General features: G+C 50.1%; 3 long non-coding RNA genes across 4 annotated transcripts in view; 1 reads left to right on the forward strand and 2 right to left on the reverse strand.

The window, feature by feature from the left end:
• LOC114016259 (uncharacterized) overlaps nucleotides 1-24,854 on the reverse strand; it is a 28,509-nt gene that overhangs the window by 1,500 nt on the left and 2,155 nt on the right. Inside the window, exon 2 of the long non-coding RNA XR_008733544.1 lies at nucleotides 1-1,226. This is a non-coding gene — a long non-coding RNA (uncharacterized LOC114016259). The remainder of the gene's footprint in view (nucleotides 1,227-24,854) is intronic.
• LOC129736641 (uncharacterized) lies at nucleotides 1,075-24,852 on the forward strand. 2 transcript variants are annotated; one of them, XR_008733542.1, is made up of 3 exons: nucleotides 1,075-1,215; nucleotides 21,504-23,868; nucleotides 24,672-24,852. It is a non-coding gene; the product is annotated as an uncharacterized LOC129736641 (long non-coding RNA). The 2 variants fall into 2 exon arrangements; XR_008733541.1 differs by lacking the exon at nucleotides 24,672-24,852 and having other exon boundaries at nucleotides 21,504-24,181.
• LOC106631283 (uncharacterized) lies at nucleotides 12,717-19,415 on the reverse strand. Its single transcript, XR_001334832.3, has 3 exons — nucleotides 18,601-19,415; nucleotides 16,662-18,094; nucleotides 12,717-14,657 (listed from the first exon to the last, which is right to left on the reverse strand). It is a non-coding gene; the product is annotated as an uncharacterized LOC106631283 (long non-coding RNA).

Raw genomic sequence — 24,854 nt, forward strand, 5'->3', positions numbered from 1 at the left:
CGGAGCCAGAGACTGCACCATGCTGAGCCAGCAGAGTCTGGGGATGTAGAGCCAGAGCTGTAGGGAGGTGGCTTTTCTGCCTCACTTGCACCATATATCTTTGACCTTCTGTGTTAGCAGATCCTATCCCCATCGCTTGCCTCTTTGCCTACTGCAAAACTGCAAGCATACCTGCTGCTAGCTCCTGTATTAGCTTTGTTTTGAGGCAAGGCAAATAAGAAGAGTGATAAGCAAGAAATGCCCAAGAATACCAGGTAGCGGATTAAATTCCTGAAGAAAATAGCTTTAAAGCATGCAGTCATTAAGTGAGTGTTCCCCGAGCAGCAGTATGCCTCCTGGAAGGTGCAGGAGGACTAAAGCAGAACAGCTGAGGAGGAGGTTTTTCGCTCCTGCTAATTGCTGTTGAGAGCCCCAGCTCTCCGTGGTGGCCTTGGCCGTGGGGGGAAGCTCCTTCTCTCCCCCCTTCTCTGTTGGCTCTGGATGCGAGGCTTCGTGAAGCAGCTTAATTGTGACCATCTGGACCCTGGGGTGAACCAAGTTAAATTCCTTTTGATTTATTCACTAATTGTCCTTAGCCATCAGAAATCTCATGGCTCTGGTAGCTTCCCCCCCTCTGCCCCAGGAGTTCATGCAGCTCCTGCTTACAGTTAGAGGGGGGTGGGTGAGGAGCTCCCCTCTGTTAGGGGACCGCTGCTTTCCGTGAGGGCACTCCCTCCCTGCATCCCAGGCGCCTCTCCTTCAAGTCCCAGGTGGGAAATCACCCGGGGGGAGTGGGGCTGTGGCCCACCCGCGGGCATCCAGGTGTCTCTGCTGAAGAGCCCAGGTACCTCCTTGCCCGCTGTGCTGCAAGTCCCGGGAAACACCACGGCGCAGGCAGCTGGGGAAGGAGTAAACTCATCTTGTTACATGGGTGCGAGCAGTCGCGTTGGCCACCGGTCCTGGGTGCCCGGGCTCCGGGTCGGCTTGTCCCCCGGGCTCCCCCAGCCCCTTCCCCGGAGGGCGGCCGGCGGCCGGGGCCGCCCCTTCTGTTTCGGAGGGAAAGGGAAAGCGAAAGCGCAGCGCGGTGGCGTTGCGGAGCGGGGCCGCGGCGGGCCGGGGGCGGCGGGTGCTCGGCAGGCAGCTCGCACCGTCCCCCGCCACGGGACCGGCCCCCCGGAGCGTTGCCCCCCGGAGCATCCTCCCGGAGCGTCCCCGCCGGCCCCGGCGCAGCGGAAGGTAAGCGTCGCCTTCCGCCGGTCCCCGAGCATCGCCCCCTCCCCGGGGGAAGGCAGGAGCGGGGGCAGCCGGTGCTGCGGGGGGCTGAGGGGCAGGATTCCACGGGAAGGAGCTGCCTGTGCCTGGAGAACGGGCCTGAGCCCGGCGGGAGGCAACGCCTATGCATCTATAGGTACCTGCCCGCTGCGGGGGATGGAGGGGAGCTGCTGCCCCCTGCTCTCTCCCTGGCCCCGCAGCGCTCTCCTCCTCCGCCCTGGGCAGGGACGAGCCTGGGTGGAATAACTGCCCCCTTGCCCGAGGGGGATAAAGGCTCCTCCGTCCCTGCTGGCCACTGCCTCTGTCCGGCTGCTGCTAGGGGTCCGGCCAGCTCCCTGTGCCCAAGGGCCGGATTTTTGGGCTTCTGGGAGCTCCCGGAGAAGCTGGCACCTGTGCAAGTCTGGCCTTTGAATTACTTTTGGGGAGTTTTCCTTTGTGCGTGTGTTCCCAGAGGTAACAGGTTCCATAGGCTGTTGCTGAGCTGGGCACTGCTGCCCAGCGCTTGTTCAGTTTATCCCACAGCAAGTTACTGGTTTTGAGTTTTTAATTCCTTATAACTGCCAGCTTCAATTGTTTGAGCTGAAAATGTTCCGTCCTGGATGTCTGCCTCGGCTGGGCTTTCGTTGCTGTGTTTCTTTATTTTATTCCAGCCAAGAGGGAGGCAAGGAGTGACCCTTGTTTCTCAGATGGCTGCAGTTCTGGTGACCTTTCCTTGGAGCAGCACTGCCTGCCCAGCCTCCCTCTGCTCCCAGCAAGGAATTTGCTTTTGGGAAGGGAGAGCAGCTTTTGTAAAGATCTGTTGCCCAAATATAAGCTGATTTGCACAAACTATAATAAATTATAAGCTTAGTTTCCTTCAGTTCTACGTCAGGTCAAGTATTAATTATAGCTCTGGTACATGCTGCTGCTGGTGGCACAGCAGGAAGAACAGGTCAAAGTCAAGAACCTGAAAAGTGTGAGAAATAAATGTGGATTTAGAGGAGACCAGCGGAGCTGTGCGAGCTGGGGCCTGGGCCAAAGGGGTAAGGCTGAGGCTGGACTAGGAACTGCTGAGGATGGAGACCAGTGGGGACAGGGTCCCCCCTCAGGTAGCTGCTGCCAGAGCCGAGTGCCCCAGGCTTCACCTTGCCTTTGGCAGATGAAATTCAGTTTGTTCCTGTAGCAACAGCGGTGATCTCTGCCTGCTGCCCCTTTGAGAACAGAGCCCTCAATATGTCAAACAGCTCAGACTGTGCTCAGCCTTTCCCCCAGCCCAGCTGTAGGTTAACGAAAAGCAAGTAACACCCTTCTGCTTCCCTGGCAAAGGGCAGTTGGAGCAAGCAAAAATGGGTGTTGCATCACCATGCAGCCAACTACACCTTTGGAAAGGCAGTCTGTGTTTGGCCCATACTCACACTGCTGTCTCAGCTCGTGTGTTCACGTTTATTTTTAAACAGGGCATACGTACTGGTGCCAGGTACCCTGCAGGCACTGGCAGTGCTGGAGCCAGCCTCAGGCAGTGGCTGAGTGCAGGTTGCTCTGACATCCCTGTCCCAGGCTGGTGTGTTGTGCCCAGGAGCCAGGAGGGATGGAGCTACAGCCAGGAGCTGGGATGGAGGGAGCTCTGGGAGCGGCAGCTGGAGGAGGCGGCTGTCTCCAGAGCCCAGCCTGCTCGCAGGGTGGCTGGTGGTATGGTGCAGGCAGGAGCAGCAGCCAAAGGAGATACTCTTTCAGAAGTGCTGACTGCTTGGAGCAGCCACAGAGCCAAGGACACTGAGCTTTAGATGCATGAAGTGCTGTGTTGATGTCATTTGAGCATGCGGTGGTGTAGGTCGGTCGCTGGAATGGCAGTGTTACATTGCAATGTCACAGCTCTTGCCACGGCCCAAGAAACGAGACTGCAAGGCCAAGCACCAGACTCACACAACAAATATTCTGGGAGCACATGCCTCGGAAGAGCTGGTGGGATGATGCAATTTGTCCTCAGAGCAGGGTTTAGCCAGCATGGAGAGAATGCCAGGCTTGAGCAATGTGGAGAAACAGTATACAGGGAGTGAGCACTGCTCATCTGCTGCAGGGAGCTGAGGGACAGTGGGGACACGTTCATGTTGCTCGAGTGTCTTGCAATGATGCGAGTCGGGGGATTTCAGTGTTTGGAGTCTGAGTTTGTGACCGTGGTCCTGTTGTTTCTCCATCAAAATGTGGCTCCTGGAGCACTCAAGCCCATTACAATTCTGTACCTAAAGATACAAATTAATCACTAGTCAAACTGCATGAGCTCAGTCCCAACCGAGTGTTGGGTGAATGTGGCCCACAGGTTCTTATCAGGTCTTGAAAATTGGCACTGGTTTATGGTACTGGGCGCTGGGTGCTCTGTGCTGCACTGGGATCAGGGGACAGTGATGGATATCTGAGTCTTCAGCTCCAGCTCTGCTGGGGAACATTTTTCTTCCACTTCTACCCCAGGAATCAGCCCAACCTCACTGTCTTTCTTACCCTTACTGTGTTTATAACAGCAATAATTACTGGAGTTTTAAAACTGTACTTGGGACACTGGAAGTAGGGGTGGTGGTGGGGCATCGTGTGGGAGCCGTGGGTGGTGTTAGTCTCTGCTTGAGCTGTGTTGAACGCACCCAGGTGCCAGAGCCCTTGGCACAGAAGCCCTTTCTTATCTTCTGCTTTCCATTTTGCAAACAAGCCGCAGACCAGACTGCTTTTATGATTAACTTGCTGCTACAAAGCAAATACTGTTCAAATACACACATAAAACAACTAGCTCTATTTCCGCTTTTTGCATTAAGGTGTAGGATCTATATGTAACAATCTGGCTGGCTTACCAAGGAAAGCCTTCAAAGCAGAAACATGTATTTGAAACCAGAGCTGCTGGCACACCAGTGTGGCCAGTGTGCTCAGACCAAGGTCAGTGCCAGCCGGCAGCCTGTGGGGCAGCTGGGCAGGTGTGTCGGGCAGGGCTGGAGCAACAGTGCTTCCTGCGACACCTCCAGAACCAGTTTCCTGCAGCCAGCAGATTCCCTGGGGAATACCCTCTGAGCAGCATGGGGAAGAGCAGGGAGTCTGGAGGTGTCCCGACGGCTCACCCACTCTCTGCTTCTGGAGAGAAGAGAGCAACGATCAGCGTCTCCGCGGGTGGCTGAAGGAGCTGGCTCCCTTCGAGCTGTCACTGCCCTCAGTCCTGCCCTGATCCCGGCTCAGCCTGGTCGCTGCAGTCTGGGAAGCTTCAACAAAGACCTTTACGGGGGTTGCCAAAGCTGTTGTCCTCTGCGCCATGTCCCGTCCTGGTGCTGCTCTCTCCCTCCTCACCTCCGCTGCTTCGCCTTCCACTTTCAGTCAAGCAGGGTGTGTTACGTCCCACTGACTGAGTCTCTGCTGACTCCAGACCCAGCCTGCAGTAGCCAGTTTAGACTGAGACGCGGTGCGGAGCCAGGCGTGTCCCCAGCCCGTGACCAGAGGCAGCGCGTGGCCGCAGCTCCTCTCTGCGCGGGGCCATCCAGCCGCGCTCAGCACCGGCTGTCAGATGGAAGCTGCAAAAGGGCACGGCCAGAGGCGTTAGGGTGGGATGACCCATCCCGGCTCAGCTCTCGGCTGTTCCTCAGTGGCTTCTGTGAGAACCGCAGCTCGGCTGGGGAGTTCCCAGTTGGGGCAATGGACGAGATAGGGCTCAGGGACCGTGCTTCCCCCCCAGTGCCATTCCCAGTGCTCCCACTGTGGGTGGACGTGTTTCTATGGATGAATTATCTTCTAGGCTGGGATTTTGTAGGGTGAGCCCGTGTGAGGTGAGGCTGGAAGGAGAGGATGACGAGGGACGTGCTGGCTGCATGGTGGCAGGTTCCTCTGGGGACTGCAGAGGGCAGTGGCACCCACGAGAAGCGCGGGTGGCCCTGGGTGCCGGCTGGAGGAGCTGCCCTGGAGCAGCTCCTGGCAGGCTGGGTGGGAGTCGTGGGCTGGTCCTGGGTGGCAATGTGGGTCTCTGCAAGTTATTGCATGTGCTGGTGGTTCGCTGGTGGCTTTCAGGGGCCACCCTGGTGTCCCAGCCTCTGTGCTGCCATCCCTCCTGGCCATGGCAGTGGGGAACACCCGCTCAAGACAAGTGACCACCGCCGTGATGCTTCCCTTACGCTGCCCTGATGGTGAACACCATCAGCTGTTCACAGCAGTGAGCAACAGCTGTGGTAAAGATCAGGGTCACACAAAAGGTGATGTCAACCCAGTGCAGTGCCCTCTTCCCTCCTGCCTCCTCATTCCGTCCCCCAGTGTGATCACTGGAGCCAGTTCTGATGGGAAGGAGTCTCTGAGTGCCTGAAGCAAGGTGCAGGCTGCAGAGCGCACACAGAGCCTGTCTTGCCCTGCTCCAGCACTGCCGCCCCCCCCAGAGATGAGGGGGCTGGCAGGCTCTCTTCGCAGGTGCCAACTGTTCATGCAGAAGTAAAAAAAGGGAACAGCAGCTGCCTTCTGCTTGGCCAGGGTGTGAGGGTGAGGATGTGGAGCACAAGCCTGTGGAGATTTTTGGGGTGAGGTTCGGAGGCAGAGAGACTGGAAGATGCTCAAAGTGTAACAAGGGAGGCTCCGTGGTCATGCAGCCCATGTGTTCTCAGACCTTGGAGGCACCCACCATCATCAGACACTTTTCAGGGTAGCCTCCGCATCTGCTGCATCTGGAGGAGAGGTTTGAAGGAGGGGCTCAGCTAGGAGACCCCAGCACTTTCTGCTTGTGGGGGACTTGGTCACTCTGAAGAGCTTCCAGATCCTGAGGAGTCCTGGGAAAAGAGCAGCAGCTCCGAGAGATCTTGGAGGAGCATCTCTCGGTTGAGGGTAGAGAGCTGCTGGTCTTATTGGAGCTGTCAGGTGTAGCTCTTGGGAAGAAATGAATGTACTGAGTTCAGCTTTACCAGGCTGTGATCAAAATCTTTGCCTTGAGCGCTTGCCAGAACTTGTGGTTTTCTGCCAGTCTCTTTGCCTGCAGTTCCTTTTATTCATCTCCTTTTCCCCTGCCTGCTGGAAGTGCAGCTTGCAGTTGTTGTGCTTCCTCAGCAGACTGTTTTTCTGTTCTTAATTAGTCCCATAAGTGCTGTGCACGGTATCTGTGCTGTCTGACAGGCACAGGGAGTGCCTGCCCTCCTCCCTGAGCCCTGGCCAAGCTTGTGCCCATCGTGACTTTCTTACCCTTGGACCCAAACTGTCAACTGCCAGCCCCCAGTTAGCGAAGCCTGGGCATGGCATTTTCCCTCTGGAAGCCAAAGTCAGCCTCCAGCAGTGGCTCTGAGCTGTGGGGTGGGAGCCACATCTCCTCGTTGTCCTGGGACCTTTGCACAGAATCCATTGGCTTCAGCCAATGTTGAGTTTATCCGCAGGGCTAGAGGTCAAGTTCAGGTCTCTGGTGTGACAGCCAAGAGTTTACGTAGGCTGCAGTATGGCTGGAGAGAAAGACTTCTAAAACCATGAAAAGCACGACTGGCTTTGGGTCTGTGGCACTCCAGGACCCATAACACATGCCAAGCAGCCCTGTGGGGCTTGCTTTCCTTTGTGGCTCAGGAGGTCTGCGGTCACCTTTTCAGCATCTCTGGTACACCTGGAGTTACAGTCTCCTGCCCTGTTTGTCACAGCTTGTTCTCGAGCTGACACCCATCCCACCCTTTCCTGTCTCCTCTCGAGCTGCTGCAGGGGAAGGTGAGCTGCTGGGGCAGCCACACGTACCGCTTCACAGCAGTCACGGGCATCTGCCACGTACAGCCCGTCCTGCAGCCCACTCGGCTACGATAGTCTGAAAAAATAAATACCATCACTTTTTAAAAGTAAGTGCTCCAGGATTTTCCATATAGGTGCTCTGGAGTGTTGTGGGGAAGTGGCTGGATACCAGATGCAAGCAAAGCTCTGCCAGCTGCGGGGCAGGAGGAGACCCAGGAGGGTGAGCGTTAGTAGAGGAGAGACGCAGAAGGGTTTGCAGAAAAAGGGGTCACAGAAGTGGGCCAGGTCTGGTGGAGAAAATACAAACAGAGTTGGTTGAAGCAACAGGAGCTGTCAAGAAGACAAAGACAGGAGATGTCGGGCGCTCTATGTCCTTGCCAGACCACTGCGGCCCAGGAAGGGAAGAGCAGGTTCTTCCCTTGTGGCTCGGATGTGCTCGCCGTGCCGGCACAGCGGGTTAACAAACCACCCCGGTTTGTTACCGTGCAGGCCCTCGCTGCCAGGCGCCGCTGCCAAGGCTGTGGCTTGCAGGGGTCCCGGGGGCGCAGAGCTGTCACCTGCCTTTGTAGGGTCACCGCCTCCTGCCCTGCCTGCCCGCGGGGTAGTGCCTGGGGCCACGCACAGAGGAAGCTCCGTTTACATGGACAGGATCCAGCCACCACTTTGAGATAATTCATCATGATACACAGCTCCTGCAACCACTGTTTCGCTGCCGAGTTCTTGTTGCGCAGCATAGAAGTTGCATTCATGAGCATGTCAAAATGCTCTGCTAATGAGCCTGTTAATCCCCACTAATTCATCAATATATGATTATTCCTCGCCCCGCACAGCCATTCTTGCATAGCCATGGAGGAGTCTGTATGCATTCTATGGCCGGGAAAAGAACTGGGAAATCTTCAGCATAGCACAGTCTGTGCTGACTTGCTTTAGGATCATTTTTGGCGTGCAACGCCCCGTTAAGCCCCCGGTATGCATTGCATTTTGGGTTTCCCTGATCAGGAGCCCATAAGTGTGTTCACCAGAATGCTGGTAGTGGTTTCCTCTGCTGTAAAAGGCAAATCTGTGGGGAGAGGAGGGGGCCCCTCACCCAGGGGGCAATTCAGCTGCTGATAAAAGTGCTTGGTGACTTAGAGGTGTTCGGGTCAGTCCCCTTTGCCTTATTTTAGCAAAATACATCTATAACTTATCCTTATGCTGCTAAGTGTAAGAGCCCAAATAAGTGTCTCTGAGGCTGTGTCCCTGGTGGAAGACCTTGGGTGACTTTATTGACCTTAGTGGTCCTGGCAAAAAGCCTTGGGGCAGCTTCTCTGCTCTTCCTTACCTCTACCAGCTGCTGGGAGTGATGGTCACCTGCTGTTGGAGCGAAGGTTGTGCTTTCATGGGTGAGATGCTCTTGTTTTGAGTGAACCCTACCTAAGGTTTTATGGTAGTTATACAATGTAAATGGTGTTCATCTGGTACACCATTAATTAACCCAGTGATTAAGCTGAATAAAGCTCACTTGCTTGCTTGTTCTCCCTTACAAGCACCTTGTTCTCCATCAGCAAATTAGCATGGTGGAAGGGCTGCAAAACCAGTTCTGCCACTCTTTTATGGGAAAGGGATTGTCTTATATACAAGATAGTCGTAGCGCAGGTGGTGTGAATCAGGGGTGCCCGTGTCACCTGGGGCGGCTCAGCAGCTTTGCCTTGGCTTTAAGATGAAACAGCTTTTGTCTTTGCCTCATCTGATGGTGGACGGTGCAGAACGGGGGAATCTAGAGGTGACAAGCTTTGCACCTCTGCTTTCTTTTCTCTGGGTTTCCTGGAACACCTGTTGAAAAGCATGAGCTGTGCCCTGCCTGCCCGACGCGCTCACCTGCAGGGCTCCTGAGGTGCCATAACCTCCACGTCCATCCTGCTGTGCCGTAACCTCCACGTCCCACAGTGCGCAGCGTTTCTGTGAGCTTAGAGAATGGCATCGTCCCTTCCCAGGGAACGTGGCTGCGAGCCTTGGGAGTAAACAGTGTCCTGGGTTTCACCCTGCCTGAGTACCAACGTGTACCTGCAGCCCAGTCCCCATGGCTGCTCATGCTAATTGTGATTTCTGCATAGGGTATGAGTTATTAGGCAGCTGCTGGGTGAAGGGCAGCCACACATTTTCACTTTTGAGGGTGAGAGTACGCTAGAAGGCTGAAAACAGAATTTAGTTTTAACCTGGAGAAAATTGAGTTTTATTAGTCTCCATTTATCATGCTTCAGTCTGCATAGACTTTTGGGTATAGAGTTAATGATTTCCAGAGGGTAATAAAAGATAATGACTCCTGGACAGGCTGTAGGGTGGAAAGGTTACGTTACTGATTATTTAGTGTCACCCGAGTGGCAGTGTGCCTGCCAGCTACTTCAGACAGCGGTGCTCAGCCTGGCATGCCACTGCAGCTGCTGCTCTTTGCTCCGTGCTTGCCTCGACACGCCACTTGCCGCCAGCAAGGATGTGGCTTTGTGGAGTGGCCCCACTGCAGGTCGACGGATAGAGTAATTTGCCTGTAGTGATTCATTATTATCTCACCCACCTGCTTTTAATGTACATTCATAAGTTACGATTTATGACCTGTATCTGTTTTGATCAATCCATTGTGGTTTATGTGCTTTCTTTGCTGGTAGGTGGTGTAACATGTCAGGGTCCTGTGAGGTCAGTGGGGATGGAGATGGCTGGAGTTGATGAAGCTGAGCTGGTTTTATGCCCCTTACGAGAGAAGGGTAACTGCAAGCTGCATGAAAGAGCACAGGCAGACGTTTTAATTCCACGTGCCTTATGCACATGGATCAAAGTTCCCCTGCAGGATCCTTCCCTGGGGAGAGCCATGCCACCTCTGCTCCCTGGCAGCAGCGCACGACAGACGATGGACCAGCTCCGCCAGACCTGTTTGCACCCTGTGGCTGCTGCTCCCACTGAGTTCAGCTGAGCAGCAGAGGAGCCAACATGTGTTCGTGCTGGGATAACGCAGCAGAGATTAGATAGAGAAAAAGGATTGTCTTATCCGCTCAACCCTTGGAGTTCAGCCCCCAGGAAAAGCCAGAGCAGGGCCAGAGGAGGAGGACGACCATGGGTCAGGGACAGCGCTGCTTGATTTTGCCGCTTCACTAACATACACTAATTTTTGCATCCTGATATTTTTGCTTCCCTTTCAGGAAAGAGAAGGCACAGCCAAAAGCCTTCTTGAGGAGGTCAGTAAGCACAGCAGCAGCCGTTCCATTTTGAAAGTCTCTTTTCTGAAACAATAAACAGCGTTGTACAAAATAGCTGACATTTCCCATGCAGCCGTTGCATCATCTTCCTCTGAACCAGCATTGTGGTTAATAAAAGTGGAGTGTGTGACAACCCGGTGATAACAAGCTTAAATATGGGAGGTCCCTCAGCACATGAAGGTGCTCTGGAAGAGCTGTCTCTGAAAGAGCTTAAACTTATATCAAATATGCAGTGCAAATAAAACTAGCTCGTGCTGTGCAGAAAGCGCTGCAGGCACAGACAGGCAAGGTGGGCATGTGTGGGCTGAACAGGCTACAGGAGCTGCTTTAGGGAATGCTGCTGCACATCCATCTGGATTATTCAGAGGGCTGGAAGCTGGTCTGAAAATTGCAACCTGTTTTAGTAGTGCTGTGTTGCTTTACATCCAGCTGTGTGACTATATAACATGCAGCTGTAACTTTTTTTATTAGTTCCAACAGACGAAGCACAGGGCACTGTAAGAAGCTTTGTGGGATTCCCTGTAGCTTTTTTTAAAAAGTCTGCTGATCTTTTCTGCTGCAATGAACAGAAAGCAGTTTTTTCCCTGAATGATGGATCAGTGGAGATGACTCAAATCATCTGTGTTCCCTTATTGTTATTCCTCATGACCAAAGTCTGCTGGGGAGAGCAGAGCAAGCACTCTTTGCCTCCTGCCTTCGAGAGGTGAGTCAGCAGCAGCGTAGTCACCATCTCAATGAGCGCAGCCTCGCTTGTTGGAGGCAGGAGCTCTCCTGCTCACCTCGAGGAAAACCAGCCACCTCTGCCTGGTGCCAAGACATGGTGCTTCACAAATGCTTGAGCTGGAATCACCTGCAGAAAAGCCATTCCCCGCTCTCCTCCCCGAGAGCTCCTGCCAGCCCCAGGCATCCCTCTCCGCCTGGGACGTGTGATGGTGCAGTGGAGTCGGACTGGCAGGAGGGGTGGGCAGCACTGGTGCTGGCATGTTTCCTGAGCAACCCCCCAGCCCTGCACCCCCCTCCAGCCATGCCCAGAGCTGTCCCAGCTGAGCCGTTGAGCCTTACCACCAGGATTGCTCAGTTACATTTGTTTTCTTGTGTGTCAAGAAAACTATAGACTTATGAGCTAAAGCAGGATTTCTTGTGTCAACAACCCAATCTGCAAGTTATGTTGATTTATGCTGATTTCCTTGTTTAGAGAGAAATTACCTGTACGCCGTGGCACGTATCCCTTGCATGCAGCGCGTGTGGGGAGCGGCCACTGTTGGCGATGGCAGAGTCACAGCTGCTATTTTAAAGCACTGATAGCTGAGTTTCTCAGCTGGGAAATGACTTTGGTTTTTGCAGATGGGGTTGAGCAGTGAGCCATCCTTTCTTTCTTTGAACTACCCTCCTTCCTAGTTCTTCCCTCGTGGAAGGAGATGGAGCACAATCCCAGTTTCACCCAAATGGAGAAGAGCTTTGCCCTTGACTTTAGCATCGTAACAGCTTACCCTGAACCTTCCTCTAGATGAAGAACTCGAGGGGACCCACAGGCTTTCTAAATTTTCTCTTTTCTTTTGACAGAAAAGCATTCCCTAAGTGCTTTTCCTCCTATTAAGCAAATTATTTATGTTTTTGATACTTAGCCCATTTTAAACTGGGTTTTGAGCTCCGCCCTGGGTATAACATTCAGCTGCACGCTGCAGCAAAACCAGACTTGTGACCTTGATTAGGGGAATCACGTCATTAGCTTGCGTTTTGTTTGGTATGTTTGAGAAGAATGGAATATGCTGTCTCCTAGCCAGTATAAACAGAATCAAGACGGTTTTAGGAAAAAAAAAATATAATCTCTTGAAGTACATCTTCCCCTCTAATTTATCTTGTCTGTTCTCCTTTGTTTAGAACCAAGAGCATACACAGAGAAAGGGATGAAAAAGCCTGTGTGAGTGTCCAACGATGTGATTTTTCTCTATTACAGTCAGCAAAACTGCTTGATGATGTCTGTTCTTTTGCCTTGGAAACAAGATGGGGAAAATAACAACGGAAATCCCTGGTGGCTAACGCTTTTTGTTTTTAATTTAAGTAATACAGCTGGAGTGTGGATAAGCTTTTGGATTGGGAATGGTGTCGGTAGTGTACGCTCCGGACTTGGGTCTCCTTCATGCCAAGGCAGAGGTGTGCACCATTGCCCCGGCCCCTGCTCCCCGTTCCCTGCCGCCCGTCAGAGGGCATCTGGGCTGCACTGCAGCATCCAGGTCTCTGTCCAAATGGAGATAGCTGGAGAATCAGAGTCAGGCTTGCCAGACCGCCTCATAAATAACACTCAGCTTAAAGGCTGGCTGATTCTGTAGACCCTGCAGTCATCCATTGGCCCTGTGCATGCCCCGGGATGAGCGTTGCTGTCCCAGTGTGCCATGCGGCTGCACTGGTGTGGGCTGGGCGCTGGCCTGGGCTGCGGAGAGCGGGGGACTCTGGGGCTGTTCTGAGCCTGACGGAGGGGAGCCCAGGAGCACGGCCGTGTCACGGCCTTGGGCAGGAAAGGCTGTAGCTTCCAGGTGAGTTATTTTGTTTATTGGGGATTGCGATGTTGACATGTTTGATTTGGACGTGTACTTGTGAACGTGTCAGGTTACCTCTGCACAGCCACTCCTGAGAACAGAGTGCAGTGCAGTGCCGAGGCAGCCTGATGACTGAGCCCCTGTTTGCAAAGCTTTCCTTTGTTGCTTGTTATGATCTTGGAAAAACACCCTGCTAAGAAAAGGGGAAAAAAAGGGAAAAAAAAGTGGTGGAGGGGGAGAAAAAAAGGAAAAAAAGGTGAAGAAGGGGATGAAGCAGAGTTCTATGTTGGCTTTAATGTTAGTTTGAAGCTGATTGTCAAACCTAAGATAAAAGCACGGGGCTGGCAAGAGGTGGATGAGGTGATGGACGTGGGGTTACCGCCGCTGGGTCATTGATTCCTGCTCCCATGGTCCCGGCATTATGGCTGTTGTATCTTGACATACGTTATCAAATCCCGTATAGCTTCAGTGTGACTCGGAGAGCACAGAAACGTGGTAATAAGTGAATGAGAAATAACTTGGGCTGTGCAGGGGCAGGGGGATGCTCATGCGTGCCTGTTCTGTGGTGGGTTGGCAGAACCCTACACTTCGTGGTCACACCTGCTCAGCCCCGCCATGGGGGGAGGGGGGAGGCTGAATGAGGCCAGTATGGGAGTCAGTCCTGTGGTTTGAAGGAGCAAACCCAACCATGGTGACCAAGGTCACAAAGAAAAAGCAAGGTCACTGTGGCAAGGAGCGGTGTCGCCAATGAGTTGTTTAGGTTAAGTCACTTAAAGAAGCACTGTCAAAGGTATGAGCGAAGTAGTTTTAGTAAGAGTTTGTGGGGGTGCGACTTCACAAAGTGTGATGGCAAGGTTCATTCATTACTTATTATATGGATAGAACACAAAGAAAAAAATCAAATTAAAAATCAAGTTAGAATTAAACTAGAATGTTTTACACAGGGATCAAAGATGTCACGGGTAAGGGAGAACCTACTGTTGAGTCATGAGGTTCAGAGTGGACCCCCTGGCTTTCTTACTGATTTGGTCGAGTTTAGCTGCAGCTAGATCCAATCTTAGTTTCAGATTTGGTCGACAGATTATTCTAAGGGTATGTAGAGAGTGAGAGTTTATTCACAGCTTAAGGTTCATCACAAAATTTTAGCAGCACTTAATCATCAATTTAACATTTACAGAGTGATTCAGTAGGATTTACTTCAGTTATAACAGTGATTTAATTACAGACCCCAAATGGTAACACTTGTATTGGTTATGAAGTATCTAAATCTATTCACATGCACACACAAACACAAGGGGATAGGTGTACAGAGATAGATATACAAATGTATAAAGGTATATATATATATTAAAATTTCCCCCTGAGTTCAGTGCAATACTCAGGGTGAGCCTGGAGGAGCGGGGGTATCAGTCCAGGCTCCATCGTCAGCTCTCAGCGACGGTCCCTCCGACACTGCAGACCTGGGAGTTGGCATGTGACATCCCACGCAGAGGGAGATGCTGTCGCAGCCCGCGGTGCTCCAGGACGGCTCAGAGGGTCTTGCATGGACCGCTGTTTATGGGGCAGAGGTGACTGGCTTTAGTCATCCATAAAATTCCATCCCGGCCGTAACCTGAGCCGGTCATTTTTCACTGACAATGGTACCGTTCCACCCGGCTGCGGGTCGGGTCAGGAATGTCCCAGGGCTGTCAGGGGATGACCGATGGCTGGGTTTGTTTCCACCTTTGCCAGACAACAGGAGTTCCTGGTACGGGCAGCACCGTTCCCACCTCAGCCAAGCAGGAGCTGTTGGTGCAGCCGAGGGTGCCAGCTCGCTCCGCAGACACCGGGGCTACCAGGGACCCCCAGGCAGCAGAGCAGCCCAGAGAGGGGACGAGATGCACCACCACACATGTTCACCATCGCCTAAACCTGCCAGGGCAGGCAGTGCTGCGTGTTACTGGAGCCAGATAAAGGGTCACTGTGCCATAAAAAAAAAAGTTATGATGTGGTGCATGAACCTTGAGTCATCAGAAGGTAAAATACAGCTTCCCGTAAATCAGGCGGAAGCAGCAGAGGCTGCAGAACCAAGGTGAACGGGCTGATGGAGCCTGTTTCAGGCTGATCTGGATAAGGAAAGCAACTAAGCCCAAAGTGGGGTACTAGTGCATACCCATTTGCCACAAAACTATTTTAGTTCTCTTATGGAAAACTCTGACAGCATTTAACCCACTGAAAATAAAAAACCATTGCTGAGGAAACTTCCTTTGAAAGCAAATAATGGTTGTGAACAAACCATTTTCTCAAAAACTCAGTTTTCTGCTAAAAGAAAAAGCAGACTGACAGAAAAATTTTGGCTCATCCTTGTGCTTACATGATGAAGTGGGCAGAGTGCTTTGTACCTAATTAACTGCAGTCTAATAGCAACTGTAATTTTGGCTGCTGGGCTGCATACATGGAAAACTGCCCTGATGTCCAGGTATTATAAAATGCACTATAAAAATTTGAAACATCTTACTAAATTAATCTTTCCCTACAGCTTAATAAGTTGCTAAGGGAGATATATTTCATTTAATTATAACTGTTTAACAAATCCAGCTAGCACCTTGGTTTTGGAGTTGTGTTACAGCCAATGTTTCCTAGACTTATTTATATAATCTACTTTTATTTTAGTCCTGCTATTTTAACCCTGTAATAACCCTTCCAGCTGCCATGTGGAGCATCTTTTCCCATCCCAGACTCCAGTGATAGGAAGCAATGGCCCAAGTAAGTCTGACTTCTAGGCAGTGGGGGGGAAACAAAGCCTTCCCATTACAGATCTCTAACGGCGCTGCCACATGATAAATTTGAAAAGGAATATTTGGTTGGGACACCTTCCAAGGTACTTTGCCATAGCTTTTTGCCTTGTCTTGTTTGTTTCTGGAGCACTTTTTTCCCCTGGTTTGGTGCTCATTTTGCACCCACCATGGCCCTGGCATTGCCTGCAGAGGAACCCTGCAGCCTACGCTCTGTCTGCGCCTCAGCGCTTCCCAGGGCACCAGCTCTTCTGAATCACTCACAGCCTGTTGTGGTTTCATATATTCAGCCCTTTTCATCTGAACCTCTCCAGCTGCCCCATAAACATTAATGAAGTGGTTTAGTACGCATATCTGTAGGCTAGGAAAAATGTCAGGATTCCTATTTTATAGATGATGAAACTGCAGACTAGAGAGGAAAGGCAAATAGTGGCAGGTTTCCTGATCCTTATCTGCTGCTTTAAGCATTGCATTGTGCTTCCTGTTGATGCAGAGCAGTTCCCCTGATGACCTTCATTATAGTGTTGATTCGCATCATTAAGGAGAGTGAAATTATTGGAGTTCCTTAGCTAGATATTTAGGCAGCCTGGGTTTTTCCATATCTTTGGTTTTGCTTTGTTGTTTTAATTTATTTGCTAGAATGAATCAAGGCTTGGTTAAAGTGATAATTAGATATTCAAGTGTTCCCAAGATGAAGCATTATTCCTACAGAAATTCTCAGATACCTGAAAATAAATGGTACATCACATAGGAAAAACGGGAGCTGGAAGCTTTGGGGCACACAGGCGTACACACGCACCTGCAAACAGGCACCGCGGGCAGCTTGCCACGCAGCCTCACAGAACGAGCTGCTGCCCATCATCTCCCGTAGCTGGCAGAAGTGGCAACTACTTGGGCAACTTCTGGGAGCTGTTGAAAATTTCTAGCAGGAGCTGATGCTGGGCATGTCAGAGGCAGTGGGGGAAATGCCTGGGTAGGGTTTCTTTGGAGTCAGGGTTTTTGGCCACCCTGGCAGGCAAAGGAATTGTAAGCCTTTCACATCCTCAAAAACTAGAACCAAACCTGCTCAGGAAGCAGGAGAACATGTATGTCTGTTGGATCGGGCCCATATGGCGAAGTACTGCAAATAAAAGAGCAAATGCCATGAGGCTGGTGGAGGCTTCCAGCAATGCACCAATTTTCCAACTCACCTGCTGGTGTCTGTAATCCTGGCAGGTAGCACCAAAGGCATGTTCCTGTGGTTAACTCCCTCGAGGTGTTGTTTCCCATTTCTGATTAATTGTTCTCATGTAATTGCCTTTCGCTTTCTTCTGCGCCTTGGGAACCGCAGGGCTGAGGGCTCCCTGCTTGCCGGGTGCTGGAGCTGCTGGAGCTGCGAGCAGTGGCGTTAGCTCATCCTCATCAACACCTGCATCCTCACCAGGTATCTGGGCTCCTTTAGAAAACGTGACCTTAGGAATGGCATTTGCTATTGAGAAACACTGCAATGAATGTTTTAAGGTAATCAGGTAATAAGGGAGGGGGGTGGGGTTTACTCCAAATAATGTGAATCCACTTGGACCAGGTGGTTCATGGGAGAACAAGTCATTGCATGAATCTGCAACAGATGCATTTTGATTAAAGTAAGAAACTGAGAATATGAAGCAATGGTTTATCACGTGTAGGGGTGACTCTGCTGTTTCTGAGGGCTGTGACAGCTGCTGGCAGTGCCCATCCCTCTGGCAGCCCTGCCCTGCCTTTTGCACTTGCTGATGGGTGCTGCCCAGGGACAGAGGGAATTCGCCTGGGGCTGAGCCTGCGTCGGAGCTTGAGGGGCCAAAATTCAATAATCTAACCGAACATTGAGGTGTAGAGCTGAAAGGGCATCATCAGGGACTGCCAAAGCATTGCCCAGTGCATCTCTTGGGAGACTGGACATAAAGCATGGGTACCCCAGGTCTGCGGGGCTGTCACCAAGCTGGTGATTCTCAAGCTTTTTGATCCATCTACCAGCTACCCCGAGCACAGTGGACTACACGAGCCTTGGCACCGATAGCAGCACTTCAATATTTTTGTTATTTATTTTTTGTAGCGGGGTAACCACACTGCGTTTCCAATAGCATCACAATGAATTTCTAACGGTAGTGTTCATAGCCGTATAAATTTGTGGCTGTTTTGTTTGTGTGGGAAGGATGTGCGGGTGGGATTGCACACGTGTGTGTATGTGGGGTCACAGCAGTCCAGAGGAGCTGGGGTTGAGACCAGGGTTACTCACTGGTTTCAGTGTCATTGAACTGGAAAGCTCTGGTTCTTGTGGCTTGGTGTAAGTACAAGAAGAGCAGATTTATTTTTTTGCAGTTGGCAAACTGGTTAACATGGATGAGGAAGCGAGTGTTGGGGGATCAACTGAGAACTGGGCTCTCGTGGTCTATCCTCAAGAGCAAACACCTCATCCGCATCTCTGGAAAGGGGCTGCTGGCTGTGCTGGAGGCTGGCCAGGCTGGCTCAGGAGCCTGCAGGGCGCTTGTTCACAGCCGGGGGTGTCAGACAAGGGTGCACATGAAGTCACTTCTCGGCAACTCCCCGTCTTTTAGGTTTTAAAGCTTTTGGGCAATCTTGCTGCGAGAAAGCTGACTGCATACACCTGATGTGAGAACAGGAAGAGCTTGAAGTAACATTTGCATGGTATAAAAAAAAGAACTCAAAGAATCAAAGCAGCAATTGAAAAAGGGAAGAAAAACACTTGAGTACATCAAATGTTCGCTTGTGTTTGATGCTCTGAGCATTTCAGCCTGGTCGCTTCCATCCTCTGAGTACGCTCACCCTCCCCTTGCATGTTTTATTAATAACCACTGAACTTGAACTACACGGTGAGCTCTCCAGGGCCGGGAGCTGCAGTCCTGGCTGGAGCATGGGCAGCCCTGGACCCCACAGGGTGAATTAACACTAGGAAAAGCCCCAGGGGCGGCTCCTCACTCGCAGCCATTGGGACCTGGAGCTGGTTTCAGAGCCTGAGGCAATGCCCCCAGCAGCACCGGGCCCCTCTGACCTGCCCCGGCCCCACGCTTTGTGCTTCGTTAATGTACAGGAGCAGAGGACTGAAGAGGTGGATCCTCTGCTGCTGTAACCCAGCACACGTAAGCAGAATACCTGCGCTCGCTTGATGTGCATCCAAGACTCTTGCGGTACCTTGCTTTCGATGGGCTTTGCGTTGGAGACCTGCAGGGCTGTCGGCAAATGGAGCTTTCTGCGCTGGGCAGGGAGGTGTTGGCACGTGGCTGGAATGTGTGTCTGCTCCTGGGGCTCTGTGTAACACCCGGCCAGTGTCGCTTCCTTCACCGTCCCCTCCGCCTTCAAGCAGAACAATAACTCAGGGCCTCGGCACGTATGAGGTGAAGCCCTCAGCAGGATGAGGAACCCAATGCAGGCTCAGCAATGGGCATAAAAATGGAAGGAAAGTAGCATTGCCCCTGGTCTGCAAAGCGTGTACCCAGCAGGAAGCTGCCTGGGAACTGCCTTCCTATGGGGAAGCAGCCGAATCTTTGCCCTTTTAGCTCTGAAAGGGCCAAGTCTGCTCTACAGAAATAGCTTGTGATGGGCTCTTAGTAAATAAGTTGGGTCCTGGCTCCCAGCCTTCTCCACCCGCCCTGGGAGCTGGCACCGGTCATAAGAAACGCTGCGACTGAGCTGGACAGATAGGCGCGATGCCAAGAGGAGATGGCTTTTGGTTGACCTAGGAAGAGTAAAAATGTTGAGCTTAGTATGGAAAAAAAACAGACCTACTTGGAGGAAGTTATGAAAAAACATACAAATACATCTGAGAACTTGGCCGCTGTACAGCGGCGGTGCTGAAAATAGCTGCCAAAACTGGGCTGCATGGTGATGAGCAAAGCTTCAGAGAGCTGTGACTTCTGCTGAAGCGTGAGGAGCAGGAGGGTGGCAGGAAGAATATGATGCCACATCTCGTGGTGAGGTTTTGCTCTGTCTTGAGTAATTCACCTGTTTTTAGCATCTCACATGTTTGAAAGTCAACTTGCATTTATTGGCTTGGTTTTAGGTGGGCTTGAAAGGTATTTGCTTGAAATTTGAAAGAAGAAAAAGCCACATAAGCAAACGGAACGCAATCTCCACAGGAAATTTTGGCGTCATTAAGGTGACTCAACTCGTTAATATTAGTGGTATTATGTAACTGTGGGTCTCAAGACTTTATTCTTGTGTTGTGGGTGTGCTACTGGGCACATAGGGAGATAAAAGAATTTTTCAGGTATGAAGCTGAAAATTGAAATTTTCAGGTTTTTCAGTCACCCTTTCCAAATGCAGCACAAGAAGGTCCGGCACTGAGCCCCGCTCCAGGGCAGTCACCCACCGAGGTGCTCCCAAAACAGAGCAGGGTGCGCCAGGAAGCACCGGCCCAGCCCCTGGGAACAGGCTCCTTAGTCATCCTGAATGTCCATGGGGTAGCACCAAGGTTTAATTAAAGGTTAAATAGATTGTGTTATGAGCGATGTAGTCTGGCTAAGGGCTCTGCCCACAGAAGTGGGGTCAGGAAGTGCAAAAATTACTTAAAAACTTCATGACTTGATGGACAGGTGATCACAGGTCAGAAGTAGCTGAAGTAGAAGTAGAAGGCTGAGCAAAAATTATTTCAGCTCATTTCAGCAAGGCAGCTGTGCTTCTTGTGAGATTGTTTGGGTTTTTTAATAAGCACAACCAAAACATTTTGTTTTGATCTTATATTTATATGGGGTGATTTCAGCAAAATTCAGATGTTCTTGTGGGAAATTCCCTTTTGATCTAAACCATGTTTTCTGAGACAAAAGCACTATGATGAGAAAGTTCCAAGCAACTCAGATTTCAACATTTGTTTTAGTTATTTGAGACCAGCGATGCTCTGCACATTCAAGTATGTGATTTCATCTTCTTCCATGATTTAGTTGAGTGACCCCCATTTGCTCATGTGCTTTTCCTTACCAGCAGCGGGTGCTGGCGGGGTACAAGGTGCAGTAACCGATGCCGTGAGACCGATGCCGGTTTCCACTGGCTACATAACCAAGCAGGACTGCCACCAGCCACCCCTGCTGTCCAGGGACATCCAGCCTCAGCACGGCCTGAAGGGCTGTAGATACAGGACACAAACCCAGCTGCTTCCCAGGGGGATGCATGAGTCAGTCCCAGCTGGATGTAGGTGGCTGAGAAGTAATTGAGCTTCTGCAAGGGCTTGTCCAGGGGTTTAGATCAGCTATTCCCAACCTTCTTTTTAGTGACTGTGCATCTAGTTGCTGGCAGAGTAACTGCTCCAACTAGCAAAAAATAATTAAAAATGGTAAAATAAATGTATTTTTAAAAAAGGATTAAAATACGTATGTATACATATACTTTTGTTTTCCTTGTCACCAAGGAAAGTCCATCTGCTGCTGTGAGCTGTCTTTACAGGTAACACAGCACAAAGCCTTGAAGGCTGGCTTTTAAGTGGCAGATGTATTGGCTTTCATCTCTAAACGTTTTGTGTAGGTAAATGACCGATGGAATTAGGAATATGGGTAATTTGGATGTAGAGGGCAACCAGCAGAGGAGCTGGGCTGAGGAAACCAAGGAACATGTGTGTGCTGTAGGGACCTCAGTGTTCATGCATGGACGATACATATCAAAGCATCCTGAAAATGGTGCCATCGCTTTGGATTTAGAGACCTTGTTTAAACAGGCGGTGTGTGACCTGCATGGGAAATCCTGTTAGGAAAAGAGACCTCAGAGAAGAGGTTGCCTTTTTATGCTGCTCATCAAAGTCATTATCCCGACATCAAGGCTTTGCAAGGGTTTGTTCTTTTATTTTTCCAGTCAGATGGTTGTTGCTTGATATTGTTCAAGAAATTTTGCATCATTCAAATGGTGTTTTGTGTTAGAGGGGGAGCACCCAGCTGACTGCTGACAGGATAGTGCTAAGCAGTGCCTTCATGTGTATTAGAGAAAATAATCCAAAATACACACCAAATGCAAAGGTTTTGGGGGACCAGAACAATCTGACTTATACCTGTTATTTACATTCCCTTTTCCAGAGAGTGAAAATACCGGAAACAAAAGAGAGGAGCTACTCTGCAGAATTTCCAGTGGTTTACAGAGTGAATTTCAAATTAGTAGAAATCTGCCCGGGGAAGGGGCTGGTATCGCAGGGAGTGGCCAAAGCTGGAACCACTTCTCAAAGCACCGATGGTCTGGCCCTCACCAGGACTTTGGTTCAAGACATCAGACTCCGATCAATGGAGCTGTGAGGGCGACCGTGTGGACCATCTCGAATAGTGTCCGTCTGTCAGTAAAGAGCTGCTCTGTCTGCCCCGTCGTGTGAACGGTCCCATGTGCTGCAGAGGATGCAGGTACAAAACTAGACTGTTCTCCCATCAGAGAAAACACATTCAATCAAGTTCTGTTCATCTGCTAAAAAAAAAAAAATTAAAAAAAAATCATTATGGGAGATGAACAGTGTACATGCTCAGACACTAACATTAAGCTGTCTTTGAGGTGGTGGGAAATCTGTATAGTTACCCCTGTTCTGTCTTTTCACACTTTGGATTGGGTCCCCACATAAACGCTACAGATATACTGGCTGCTGGACTGTTTCCAGTCTGCTCCTCCAAAGTCACGTGTCAGCAGGCATGGCTGAGCAAGAAAAAAATTGTATTTGTTTTTTTAATGTGCAAGATAAGAGGATGTAAAGACTTGGGGTGAGTTACGGCTGTAATATGTAATTTTTATTTTAAGCCTATTGATTTATTTATACAGTTTTATATTTGTACCTCAATGACATGTTCCCTCTCCCTCATACAGCTGTTCTTCAAAGTGAGTTTTCCATCATGCTAGTGCTGAACATCATGGTTCCATACAAGAGAATTTAGAAAGTTATTACAAATAAGGGGTATTATCAAGTAGCCAGCCATTGCTGTAGTATTTGTTATGAAATAAGGACGGGCTTTTGGAAGCTGATGTTATTTTTTACTCACTTAGCACTGATGTAATCTTAATTACACTGCTTAAGTTAATTCTCACATGAGAAAAAAATAGGACAGTGTTAGGCCCATTGCATTTTTATCCAGAATGATAGAATGGATTATTCAGTCAGCAAGGAGTCTCAGAATAATACAGTTTATCTTCTTTTGCAAGAGTGTGATAAATTGGATTAATCTCATCTTGTGGTCATGAAGATTAGTCCACCTGATGTGGCAAGAGCTGTTTTGATGATTGTACTAGAAGGGGTTGTTTTGTGGCCAAGACCTCTCTCTGCCGATGCTGTGCAGGCGATGGTACCTTCTGCCATGAAATGTCGGGCTCTTCTCTAGTTCTGCTTCCCACCTAGACACAGCTCCAGCCTTACCTGCCTGCCCACCTGGAGATGTTGCACGCTCCAAGAGCTCAAAAGAGAAAGTTCAGATTTGGTCCTGAGCTTGGACAATGCCAGTGGTAGATCCAAAACCATCAAGGAATCAGGTCTTCCCTTCCTGCACGAGTGCTGCTGGCTCATTTCACTGGATAACATGGATCCTGGAGTCCACTGTTAGCTTGAGTGAGAGTCCATAAGACACATCCATCTTGTCCTGCCTGCAGGAAGGGAGCGCAGCTCTGCAGCGAGGGGGGCGAAGTGGGAGAGACCTCAGCCACATCCTTTGCAAACTGGGCAGTATGGCATTTGGAGCCCCTGGAGAAATGTCACTGGGGGGGCAAAACCACTAAGATGGTATTCTGTAATTGTCTGAGATGATGGATATCCCAAAGCGTCTGAAATGGCCTATTGCGTGGTACCCCGGGTGGCTGGAGACACCCCGGCGGGTGTGCTGCTTCACCAGGGGCTTCTCCAGTCTTTACAGCTGCTGAGCAAAGCCTTCATCGTGGCAACGAGGAAGACAGACAAAGCACAGCTGGGGCATCTTACATGGCACAAGGCTTTGTGTCCTCTGAGTCAGAGGATATCAGATTCCTACAGGAGGTGTCTCCTTGCAGGGATGTGTCCAGCCCTGCCCGACTCCTGCGGCCACCTCTGCTTTGGACCCACTGGAACTGAGATGTCCAAGAAGAACTTGGAGGCTTTTTTGTTATTGTCTTAGCTGAAAGATACTTGAGTCTTTTGAACTGGAGTGTCAAAAAGCACAAAAATGTAGAAAATCCCACATAAGGACCTTGTGTCCCATCCCCTTCCCCCTCTCGCTGTGATTCCTGGTGCGCACTGTTTGGTTTGGCTGAAGATCAGGAGTGAAAGGATATTGTTTCTAATTCCTCATTCTGACCCAGACCAGGACATGTGGGGAAGCATTTCTAATCTTTCTACACTGAAATCTCTTTTTTTTTTTTTTTTTTTCAAGCCTGTAAGCAAATAAAGGGAAATTTGCTTTTAGATCCAAGACATAGATACCCAAAATACTTCACTCACCTTGGGTAAGAAAATATTATGAGATGCTCCAGCTTTTAAATGCACTGGGTCCAGGAAGTGAAGAACTTGCTACTTTTATTTTAGTTAAAGTTCATTCTTGGGTAATCAATCTTTGTTTTTCTAATCTAATACAGTGTGTGTGATGTGGGACTTTCCAGAACTGACAATGGATTTGGTTGCTGTGCTGTCTGTCCTGCTGGCCCTGATGGAGGAGTTAATAATTCCCTTTCCAAGGGGAAACTATAATATTTCCAAAGTTCATCTTTCTATGCAGTGTACTTCATAACCTTCTTCATTAACAAAGCAAAAATTATTAGATTGTGTTTTAGAGGGGTTTTTGAGCAGAGAAAACTTCCTGTGAAGTTTTTCATTTTACACTTGATTTAAAAATAGAAGCAGAGGGGGTTGAAGGCAAACAAAAATATTTGTATAAATTATCTGCTTTCCACAGGAATTGTCTATTTTTTTGTGATTTGTTGGAAAACTGCTTTGCTCCTCTTCTTTCTATGCTGCTTCCGCCCTTTTCTGATCCAAACAACTTTTTCTAGCCTTTTCAGACAAAGTTTTTCAGTTTTCTGCTGAAGAAAGCCAGGTATTGTTTGGGTTGGGTTTTTTTCCTCTTTGGAGGCAAAATGAAAACTTTTGCACCTGCTATTTTTCCTCTGCCAGCACTCTCATTTTTGGGAGCCCTTTCATGGCGCTTCCTTGTTAGGGGACAGACTCATTCCAGCAATAACTTCAATATGTCTGTTTTGGGAGAAAATGCTGCACAGGAGGGACCGCTCCTTTTTGTGTTTTCCCGTGGTAGACCTGCATTCCTGAGCACGGTGGGTTTCTCCCATGGACCTTTACCATCACCTGGCTGCATGGACCGATACCGGCTCGGGGATGAGGTGTGAAGAGTGGAAACTGTGTGCACATCCCAGGTGTTGGAAGATGCTGCTGCTGCTCCGCTCCTGCCCCAGCCCAACATCCCGTGCGACTTTCAGGC

This window comes from Falco cherrug, chromosome 8, assembly GCF_023634085.1.
Source record: "Falco cherrug isolate bFalChe1 chromosome 8, bFalChe1.pri, whole genome shotgun sequence".
Classification (NCBI taxonomy): Eukaryota; Metazoa; Chordata; class Aves; order Falconiformes; family Falconidae; genus Falco; species Falco cherrug.